At 45.8% G+C, this 12,368-nt stretch overlaps 1 pseudogene; it reads right to left on the reverse strand.

Moving 5' to 3' along the window:
• Window positions 1-780: 780 nt before the first annotated feature.
• Window positions 781-1,873, reverse strand: LOC109768247 (uncharacterized; annotated as a pseudogene).
• Window positions 1,874-12,368: the final 10,495 nt, after the last annotated feature.

The raw sequence follows: 12,368 nt of genomic DNA on the forward strand, positions 1-12,368 counted from the left end.
AGCTTTGTATTTCTCTCCGGTCTATCCGTTTGCTTCGGCCAACTAGATTGATTTATCTTCAGCGGGAGAGGTGCTTTGTAGTAGGTTCAATCTTGCGGTGTCCTCACCCAATCAAAGTAGGGGTAGCGAGGCACGTATATGTATTTTTGCTACTAAGGGTAAAATGATGGGGTTTAATCATATTGCTTGTTTCTATTTTGTCTACATTATGTCATCATACTTCATGCATTACTCTGTTTATTATGAAATTAATATGTAGAGAGACAAGCATAGAAGTGCTCTCGAAGTGGAGTAATAATAGTAGATGCAGGCATGAGTCGTCTACTTGTCATGGACGTAATGCCTATATACATGACCATTGCCATGAATAACATCATAACTATGTGCTTTTCTATCAATTGTCCAACAGTAATTTCTCTACGCATCGTATGCTATCTTTATGAGAGAGATGCCTCTAGTGAAAGCTATGGCCCCGAATCTATTTTAATCATATTATAAAAACCAAAAATACCTTGCTACAAATTTCTTTCTTTTATTTTACTTTGCAATTTATCTATCCCCTATTATCATATTTGATCCTTGCAATTAACGAGTACAAGGGGATTGAAAACCCTCTTGCCCGTGTTGGGTGCAAGTTTTGCTCTTATGTGTGTAGGTACTGTTGACGGGCGTTTGCGTGGTTCTCCTATTGGTTCGATAACCTTGGTTCTCTACTGGGGGAAATAGTATCTGCTACTATATTGCTTAACCCTTCCTCTTTGCGGAAAATCCCAACGCAACTCACAAGTAGTAGTGTCCCCTCCCACTATGCGCATGAATCAAAAGAGTATGTATACAATCAATCCGTAAATCATCACTAACATGCTCATTCACAACACATAGGCACACCCTAGGTCTACCAGTCTTGCACAATCCATCGATAAGAACATGTATGTGACTATATCAGAAAAAATTCCTCTCAACATCATCTCCTCCCTTAACTGAAAAACTCAGAAGTAGCACCTAGAACTATATCCACATAATCCTTGTAGTGTAGGCAAAGCAATCCAGCTGCAAACCTTTGGCAAGCATTTCATTAAAGAAACCCATCACCATAAAAAAGTTCCTCAACTTACACGACCCATTCATGTGAAGTGCATATGTACAAACATCAGACACACAAACCTAATCTCCCATCTCCTTGGAACTTTTAGCCCCCTTCTAAATTACCGGATCGAGAAGACCATCTATAAGAATGCTATATGTAAAAAGTGCTGGTACTAACCCTGAAGGCCTCAAATCAATGAAAAACCAAAGTGCCTCCTTCAAGTTCCATTGCCTTACAACACCCATTCATAATAGAATTGTATGCAATCAAATCTGGCAGTGATCCCACTACCCTCATTTCCACAAACTTTAATTACAAGCCTCTTGCACATCTCCCCCGCTTTCAAATAACCCATCATTGCATTATATGCCATTTGCCGAGAGAAAATGGGAAATGCCTTCATTCCCCGTCTCCAATTGCAGTGCTCGAGTCTTCTCAACAAAACCTCTTGAAAACAACGTGCAATAAGTGGACTCCAGATGAAGGATGATGCTCATTTGGACAACCACATTCTATCAATGAAGTTGGACTGCCTTCTCCATCCTGCCTTTCCTAGCTAGCACACTAATCACCACATCATACCTGACATCAATCTGCAAGCACCTATTGGGACACACCTCCATCTCCCTGAGAAGGCTAAGAACCTGATCCACTTTCCCCTCCTTACAAAAAGAATCCAACAAGGCATTATATGTGACAATGCTTGGTTGCTGGCTTAACTACAAGCCGGAGCATCACCGCGTAAACAACTTGCTGGCCATCCCACTTGGCCGCATCACGTATCATGCATAACACATTTTTCAATTGTTGTCTAGGCGCAAGGGGCCACGTTGTGGCGCCCATCAAGAATAATGTGTGAAAAGGTTTGGCGTAGAACAGGTGGAGTCGTGGTGTGGTGGGCACGGAGTTTTATGAGGTTGGTATTTGGTTGATAACTTGCTGGGCAAGCGAAGGGGTGATTGATGAAGTAGAAGGAGTGAGGGAGAGGGTGGTTGGGCCAGGAACGGAGTGAACGGCTCGTCACTTTCAGCAAAGATCAGTGTTACGACGGGAGGAGAACCGGGGGCTATAGATAGCTACTATGGTGGAGTACCATGGATCAACGGAATTTTCCACCCCGGCAACACCTCACCATGAAGAAGACTAATACGTCCATTTTGCATCATGTTTTCTTAATGTTATTTTATTGTTTTGAAGTTATATTCCACTCTTTGGTGCAATTCTAATGTTGTTTCTCTTTTAAAATGCAAGATAGATCAGAAGAGGGAGATTGCTGGCAACTGGACTTCTGACCCGAAAAAGGTACAACTGAGACATCTATTCTCCAGAGCTAAAATTGACATGAAATTTTATGGAGAATTATTTTGGACTATCTAAAAAATACTGGAAGAAAGAAGTACCGGAGAGGACCCTCAGTGGGGCCATAAGCCAGGGGCACACCCTACCCCCTAGGCGCTCCCACCTAAGTTGTGGGCTCCACCGAGGCCCACCGATGCCCATATTATCCTACATGAAGCCATTTTCCCTAGAAAAAATAGGAAAAGACTTTTGGGACCAACCGCCGCCGTCTCGAGGTAGAACTAGAGGCGGAGCACTTCTTCTCTCGGGCTGAGCGATTCTGCCGGGGGAACTTCCTTCTGGGAGGGGGAAATCGAAGCCATCGTCACCACCAATGCTTCTCTCATCATGGGAGGACTCATCTCCATCAACATCTTCACCAACACCATCTCATCTCCAAATTTAATCCATCTCTTCTATTCAATCTTTGTATCAAACCTCAGATTGGTACATGGGGGTACTACAAGTGTTGATTACATCTTGTAGTTGATGCCAGTTGGTCTATTTTGCTGGAAGATTAATATGTTCAAATTGTTATTCACAAACTTATACCCTCTGATCATGAGCATAATTATGATTTGTGAGTAGTTCTATTTGGTCTTGAGGATATGAGAGAAGTCTTGCTATTAGTGATCATGTAAAGTTGGTTCCTTTCAATGTTTTAATGATATATTATGTTGTTCTTCCTCTAGTGGTGTCGTGTGAACGTAGACTACATGACACTTCACCATGTTCGGGCCTAGGGGAAGGCATTGTGGAATTAGTGAAAGTGCTAGTTATCGACTAAAGGGGGTGGATAGGCGATTTTTATGTAAGTCTTCGAAGCAGGCAATATCTTCGAAGACGCAAAACTAAAACACCAACTAAACATGATACAATGGAAGATAAACACACTAGGCATGCTGGTATGTCAACAATAATTGAAGTGAGATGCGAATACAAACATCAGCTAGGTAGAACAAAGCAGTTTAGGAAGATAGTGTGAAGACAAAGATGCGGTCCATGGGAATGTCTTCACACAAGTTCTTCGAATAGAATGAGCAAGCAAAGGCTCCACGAAACTAAACAGTAAGTAAAGCAGTGAAGTGATAGAACCAGTTGCTCAGAGAAGACACGTCAACTGCGATAGTTGTACATCTGGTTGGGGAGGCTGAGATTGAACTCTGAAGACCTAGTATTCACCTAATTTCCTTTGAGCTAAGATCCGCAAATCTCGCCACAACCAGTTCATCAAATATCATCATTATTGCCTTTCACTTGGACGACCGAATGATATGAAAATAATAATAGTGCAAGGGTGCCGTGGACTAAGATGGAATCTGCAAACATTTTATTTAAAAGGAGAAGACAAGGTAATTTGGGCTCTTTGTTAGATCAATAGCAATGCATATGAGAGCCACTCAACATTTTCATCGTGGTCTTCTCCTTGGTATGACTCAATAAAAAGAAAAGAATTTCAGAGAAACACACCGAAATGTTTTTGGAGTTTTTAGTTTTCTTGAAGAAAGCAAATTAAAGAAGGGAAAACAAAAAACAAGAAAAAACTATTTACACGGGAAAGCTCCCAACAAGCAAAAAGAAGAACCAGGAAATCTTTTGGGGTTTTCTTTTTAATACTACAACTAATTAAACTAGAAAGAAAAACCGAAAAGAAGCAAGAAATATTTTTGGGTTTTTCTCAAAGTTTTTCAAACACACAAGAAGAAAGCGAGAAAATAAGTCTAGCTTGGATAATACAATGAAAATGTGTGAACACCGACAACTCGAATGAAATGTGTGAACATGAATGTAATGTCGGTGGAAATACGTACTCCCCCAAGCTTAGGCTTTTGGCCTAGCTTGGTAATCACCATCCATGGCCTGGGTAATGATCTGAATGATAGCTCATGGAGGCTCTTGGTGCGACCACCTCAGCTCGTCTGGCGGCCTCGACCTCCGCGTTGTACGAGCGGGCCTCGCTCTCAAGAACATAGTATCTTCTCTTACTGTCATAGTCAAGGGAAGGTGCAAGCAAGACAACATGTACAATGGGTTCTTTATTAAATCTCAAGTTATAAGTATAATCATCGATTGTGCCTGTAAGGAACTTATGCCCAAAATCTAAATACTGAGTGGGTAGGATGGGATCATCAGGCAGAGGTGTCACACCAACCTCTTTAGCTAAACGAGAAGCATAAATCCAACCATAAAAGTGACCACTACCAGCGTTGTGTTGCAGTCTCCGTGCAACAATCGATCCCAGATTATAGAGTTTAATTCAGGTCAGGGCAGTGTGTATGAGGCTCAAGTCAGGGGCACATAGTGTGCTACAATCTTGCTTTCCTATGATGCATTTGCCATTAAAGAATGCAAAGTAGTGAATTGATGGGAAATGAATACTTTTTATTTTACCTTGTGTCACTCCTCTATCCTCACCGTAACAAAGACTAGTCAGAAATGACTCGTACTCAGCCTTGGGTGGTTCGTCTAGCAAACCCCAAAATGGAATTTTGCAGGCATTACAAAACATCTCTAGAGGCATGGTGAATGGATGATCATAAAGACTAAATGAAACTATAGACTCACGTGGATGAAATTTAAATTTCTTGGTAGAAGTTTCTGTGAGGTTGAGATGTTGGATGCACTTATCGTAAATCTAGGGGCCGAGCTCGGTGTTGTGAACATATTGATCAAACTCTTCCTTAATGCCTGCACATACTATGAAATCATTACATGGCCATAGGCATGCACTACAAAAAAAGACACATCCGTGACATTTTGGGTCGAACGAATTTTTTTCTGTCATGCTTATGACACTTCTATGACGATAATTGTGACAAAACCCGGTATCATCATAGATGTGGTGGGCTCCTACTTCTATGACAAAAAATCATGACAGTAAATGGGATTTTCGTCCTGGGCGGGCCGGAGACGTAGCTGCATGACATTCTTTGGGCCGCCCATGACGGAGAAAACCGTGGTAGAAGCGAGGGCGAGGAAAATATCGGGGAGTTCCCGGTTACAGTGGGTGGTCGGGGGCCGAGCGATGCGCGTTTCTCTCGTAGACGTACGCGCGTGGGTGCAAGGCGTTGGGCTCTAACTGAACCCGAGCGAGGCATTCGCCTACTGAACCCGAGCGATTGCACTGCAGGCTACGCGTTACTGAACCCGAGCGATCGATCGATGGCTGTTAACTGAACCCGATCGAGCGATTCCTTCGCTACTACTGCTAACTGAAGCCAATCGAACCTGCTGCCTCTGGATGAACAGTGACCGTTGTTGGGGGGGTTGGATGAATAGTTCCCGATGGGGGCTTGGATGAACAGGACCACGTGGTAGTAGAGGTCGTTGCCGCTGGATGAACAGGACCCCGATCGAGCCGGTTGGGGGTGGATGAACAGGACTCCGTGGAGGGCTGGATGAACAGGACGACCCCGTGGAGGGCTGGTTGAACAGTAGCTGGTGGAGGGCTGGATGAACAGTAGCCTGTGGAGGGGTGGTTGAATAGGACCCCGTGGAGAGGGCTGGTTGAACAGTAGCCGGTGGAGGAGCGCGCGGTGGAGGCTGGATGAACAGGAGCCCGTGGATGAACAGTCGCAGGTGGAGGCTGGAGGAGGTCGACGGTGAAAATTAACAGTATCCCGTGGAGTCCCGTTTTGCGGTATGCCACACCCCTCCCGATGAACAGGCCCCCCGTTTCGACCGTAGCGCTCCAACACAAGCCCGTTTCCTCCGTTTTGCGGTACGCCACACCCCTCCCGATCAACAGGACCCCGTTTTGACCATAGGAGGTCCGTTTCCTCCGTTTTGCGGTATGCCAGACCCCTCCCGATGAACAGGATACCGTTTCGACCGTGGTCGGTCGAACACAAGGCCGTTTCCTCTGTTCTGCGGTACGCCAGGCCTCATTTCCATCGACCGTTCCGTCCAAGCCGGTTGGTTCCCGATGAACACGACGACGCATTTCGTTCCGACCCAGCCGGTTGCCACCCCATGAACATGACGATGACGCAGTTTCTCCATTCTGACCCAACCATGTAAACGAGCCCTGGCCGTACGTATGCGCGAGTAGGTGTTCGAGACCCCGCCGTATGTACGTACGTGGCCGTATTTTCTTTCTTGCACCCTGGTTGTACGTACGTGTACATGCTACGTGCGTGCCTCTACTACAACACGTGTGCGCCTATACTACGACACGTGCCCTTCCTTACACGGCCACGGTTTATCGCTGTAGCCTGCAGACAGACCGATCGTATGTACGTACACGTTCGCGACCATAATGATGAAGCTACGTACGCTTCAACCAGGTGGGTCCCGACTGTTAGGCACTTCCTTGCATGCAAAGATGGTGGGTCCCAGCAGTCAGGGGGCGAATCATTTTTTTGCCTGTAATATGAACGCACTTCCTTGCGTGCGAAGATGTAGCTGGTGGGTCCCAACAGTCAGGGAAAAATGTTTTTTCGCGAAATACGGTGGCCCGTCCGGTGGGTCCGTACTGTCAGGTGGAGGAATCATTATTTTCCGCGTAATAAGGAGGTACTTCCTTGCTGCTGCCGTGGACCCAGCTGTCAGCCTCTCCACGTACAATACTCTTCCGATGAAAGTCGTTCCTTGACCACGTTGACCACGCCGCGCCGAGAGCACCAAGGCGGTGGACGACGGCGAGGCCTAGGAAGGGGACGACGCGAAGCCGGGGAAGACGCGTCACTGGATGCCCATGCGGAGGGGAGTACGTGGGTTGACTGCTTCGGCTGCGGTGTGAGGCTGCCGTCGCCGGAGAATAACATGAGGTGTGGGTGAGTATAGAGGGATGGCATGGCCAGCGGTGCCAGCACAACCGGACACAGGAGGAAGGAGCAGGCGGCACAGCCGACGCTTGTTTGGGCGGCTGGAGCAAGAAGATCAGAGGTTGAAGACACACTACGGCCGTTGGATGGACATCGTACGTGTTAGAAATATGCCCTAGAGGCAATAATAAATTGGTTATTATTATATTTCCTTGTTCATGATAATCATTTATTATCCATGCTAGAATTGTATTGATAGGAAACTCAGATACATGTGTGGATACATAGACAACACCATGTCCCTAGTAAGCCTCTAGTTGACTAGCTCGTTGATCAATAGATGGTTACGGTTTCCTGACCATGGACATTGGATGTCATTGATAACGGGATCACATCATTAGGAGAATGATGTGATGGACAAGACCAAATCCTAAGCCTAGCACAAGATTGTGTAGTTCGTTTGCTCAGAGCTTTTCTAATGTCAAGTATCATTTCCTTAGACCATGAGATTGTGCAACTCCCGGATACCGTAGGAATGCTTTGGGTGTACCAAACATCACAACGTAACTAGGTGGCTATAAAGGTGCACTACAGGTATCTCCGAAAGTGTCTGTTGGGTTGGCATGAATCGAGACTGGGATTTGTCACTCCGTGTAAACGGAGAGGTATCTCTGGGCCCACTCGGTAGGACATCATCATAATGTGCACAATGTGACCAAGGAGTTGATCACGGGATGATGTGAGTTACGGAACGAGTAAAGAGACTTGCCGGTAACGAGATTGAACAAGGTATCGGGATACCGACGATCAAATCTCGGGCAAGTAACATACCGATAGACAAAGGGAATTGTATACGGGATTGATTGAATCCCCGACATCGTGGTTCATCCGATGAGATCATCGTGGAACATGTGGGAGCCAACATGGGTATCCAGATCCCTCTGTTGGTTATTGACCGGAGAACGTCTCGGTCATGTCTGCATGGTTCCCGAACCCGTAGGGTCTACACACTTAAGGTTCGATGACGCTAGGGTTATAGGGAATAGATATACGTGGTTACAGAATGTTGTTCAGAGTCCCGGATGAGATCCCGGACGTCACGAGGAGTTCCGGAATGGTCCGGAGGTAAAGATTTATATATGGGAAGTCCTGTTTTGGTCACCGAAAAGGTTTCGGGTGCTATCGGTAATGTACCGGGACCACCGGGAGGGTCCTAGGGGTCCACCAGGTGGGGCCACCAGCCCCAGAAGGCTGCGTGGGCCAAGTGTGGGAGGGGACCAGCTCCAGGTGGGCTGGTGCGCCCCCCCACCAAGGCCCAAGGCGCAGGGAGAGTGGGAGGGGGCAAACCCTAGGTCCAGATGGGCCTTAAGGCCCACCCTAGTGCCCCCCCCCTCTCTTCCCCTTGGCCGCACCCTAGATGGGTTTGGGGGCTGCCGCCACCCCTGGGGAGGGAACCCTAGATGGGGGCGCAGCGCCTCCCCTTCCCCTATATATACTTGAGGTATTTGGGGCTGCAAACACGCGAGATGATCTCTCTCTTGGCGCAGCCCTACCTCTCTCCCTCCTCCTCTCCCGCGGTGCTTGGCGAAGCCCTGCGGGATTGCCACGCTCCTCCATCACCACCACGCCGTCGTGCTGCTGCTGGACGGAGTCTTCCCCAACCTCTCCCTCTCTCCTTGCTGGATCAAGGCGTGGGAGATGTCACCGGGCTGCACGTGTGTTGAACGCGGAGGCGCCGTGGTTCGGCGCTTAGATCGGAATCAACCGCAATCTGAATCGCTACGAGTACGACTCCTTCATCCGCGTTCTTGCAACGCTTCCGCATCGCGGTCTACAATGGTATGTAGATGCACTCCCCTTCCCCTCGTTGCTAGATTACTCCATAGATTGATCTTGGTGATGCGTAGAAAATTTTGAATTTCCGCTACGTTCCCCAACAGTGGCATCATGAGCTAGGTCTATGTGTAGTTTCTATGCACGAGTAGAACACAAAGCAGTTGTGGGCGTAGATGTTGCCAATTCTTCTTGCCGCTACTAGTCTTATCTTGTTTCGGCGATATTGTGGGATGAAGCGGCCCGGACCGACCTTACACGTACGCTTACGTGAGACAGGTTCCACCGACTGACATGCACTAGTTGCATAAGGTGGCTAGCGGGTGTCTGTCTCTCCCACTTTAGTCGGAACGGATTCGATGAAAAGGGTCCTTATGAAGGGTAAATAGAAATTGGCATACCACGTTGTGGTCTTACGTAGGTAAGAAACGTTCTTGCTAGAAACCTATACAAGCCACGTAAAAACTTGCAACAACAATTAGAGGACGTCTAACTTGTTTTTGCAGCATGTGCCTTGTGATGTGATATGGCCAACAGGATGTGATGAATGATATATGTGATGTATGAGATTGATTATGTTCTTGTAATAGGAATCACGACTTGCATGTCGATGAGTATGACAACCGGCAGGAGCCATAGGAGTTGTCTTAATTTATTGTATGACCTGCGTGTCAATGAATAACGCCATGTAATTACTTTACTTTATTGCTAACCGTTAGCCATAGTAGTAGAAGTAATAGTTGGCGAGACAACTTCATGAAGACACGATGATGGAGATCATGATGATGGAGATCATGGTGTCATGCCGGTGATGAAGGTGATCATGCCGCGCCTCGAAGATGGAGATCAAAAGGCGCAAGATGATATTGGCCATATCACGTCACTTTATGATTTGCATGTGATGTTTATCATGTTTACATCTTATTTGCTTAGAACGACGGTAGCATAAATAAGATGATCCCTCACTAAAATTTCAAGAGAAGTGTTCCCCCTAACTGTGCACCGTTGCGAAGGTTCGTTGTTTCGAAGCACCACGTGATGATCGGGTGTGATAGATTCTAATGTTCGAATACAACGGGTGTTGACGAGCCTAGCATGTACAGACATGGCCTCGGAACACATGCGAAACACTTAGGTTGACTTGACGAGCCTAGCATGTACAGACATGGCCTCGGAACACAAGAGACCGAAAGGTCGAACATGAGTCGTATAGTAGATACGATCAACATGGAGATGTTCACCGATGATGACTAGTCCGTCTCACGTGATGATCGGACACGGCCTAGTTTGACTCGGATCATGTATCACTTAGATGACTAGAGGGATGTCTATCTGAGTGGGAGTTCATTAATCAGATGAACTTAATTATCATGAACACAGTCAAAAAGGTCTTTGCAAATTATGTCATAGCTTGCGCTTTAGTTCTACTGTTTAAGATATGTTCCTAGAGAAAATTTAGTTGAAAGTTGGTAGTAGCAATTATGCGGACTGGGTCCGTAAACTGAGGATTGTCCTCATTGCTGCACAGAAGGCTTATGTCCTTAATGCACTGCTCGGTGTGATGAACCTCAGCGTCGTCTGTAGATGTTGCGAAACATCTGACATACACGTTTTGATGACTACGTGATAGTTCAGTGCGTATTGCTAACGGTTTAGAATTGTGGCACCAAAGACGGTTTTGAAACGTCGCAGAACGTATGAGATGTTCCGAAGACTGAAATTGGGATTTCAGAGTAGTGCCCACGTCAAGAGGTATGAGACCTCTGACAAGTTTCTTAAGCCTGCAAACTAAGGGAGAAAAGCTCAATCGTTGAGCATGTGCTCAGATTGTCTGAGTACCACAATCGCTTGAATCAAGTGGGAGTTAATCTCCCAGATGAGATAGTGATGGTTCTCCATAGTCACTGCCACCAAGCTAGTAGAGCTTCGTGATGAACTATAACATATCAGGGATAGTTATGATGATCCTTGAGCTATTCGCGATGTTTGACACCGCGAAAGTAGAAATCAAGACGGAGCATCAATTGTTGATGGTTAGTAAAACCACTAGTTTAAGAAGGGCAAGGGCAAAAGGGATACTTCATGAAACAGCAAGTCATTTGCTGCTCTAGTGAAGAATCCCAAGGTTGAACCCAAACTCGAGACTAAGTGCTTCTGTAATGAGAGGAACGGTCACTGAAGCAGTACTACCCTAGATACTTGGTAGATGAGAAGGCAGGCAAGGTCGACAGAAGTATATTGGATATACATTATATGAATGTGTACTTTACTAGTACTCCTAGCAGCACCAGGGTATTAGATACCAGTTCGGTTGCTAAGTGTTAGTAACTCGAAATAAAAGCTGCGGAATAAACGGAGACTAGCTAAAGGTGAGATGACGATATGTGTTGGAAGTGTTTCCAAGGTTGATGTGATCAAGCATCGCATGCTCCCTCTACCATCGAGATTTGGTGTTTGCGTTGAGCATGATTGGGTTATGTTTATCGCAATACGGTTATTCATTTAAGGAGAATAATGGTTACTCTGTTTATTTGAATAATACCTTCAATGGTCTTGCACCTAAAATGAATCTCGATCGCAGTGATACACATGTTCGTGCCAAAAGATATAAAATAGTAATGATAGTACCACATACTTGTGGCACTGCCATTTGAGTCATATTGGTATAGAACGCATGAAGAAGCTCCATGTAGATGGATCTTTGGACTCACTCATTTTTGAAAAGATTGAGACATGCGAATCATGTCTATTGGTATATATGCATGAAGAAACTCCATGCAGATGGATCGTTTGGACTCACTTGATTTTGAATCACTTGAGACATGCAAATCATACCACATGGGCAAGATGACTGAAAGGCCTCATTTTCAGTAAGATGGAACAAGAGAGCAACTTGTTGGAAGTAATACATTTTGATGTATACAGTCCAATGAGTGCTGAGGCATGCAGTGGATATCGTTATGTTCTTACTTCGCAGATGATCTGAGTAGATGCTGAGTGTATTTACTTGATGAAACACAAGTCTGAATTATTGAAAGGTTCAAGTAATTTCAGAGTGAAGTTGAAGATCGTCGTGACAAGAGGATGAAATGTCTGTGATATGATCATAGAGATGAGTATCTGAGTTACGAATTTGGCACACAATTAAGACATTGTGGAAAGTGTTTCACAATTAATACCGCCTGGAACACCACAGTGTGATGGTGTGTCCGAACATCATAACTGCACCCTATTGGATATGGTGCATACCATGATGTCTCTTATCGAATTACCACTATCGTTTATGGGTTAGGCATTAGAGATAACCGCATTCACTTTAAATAGGGCACCACGCAATTCCGTTG

Source organism: Aegilops tauschii, chromosome 4 (assembly GCF_002575655.3).
Source record: "Aegilops tauschii subsp. strangulata cultivar AL8/78 chromosome 4, Aet v6.0, whole genome shotgun sequence".
Classification (NCBI taxonomy): Eukaryota; Viridiplantae; Streptophyta; class Magnoliopsida; order Poales; family Poaceae; genus Aegilops; species Aegilops tauschii.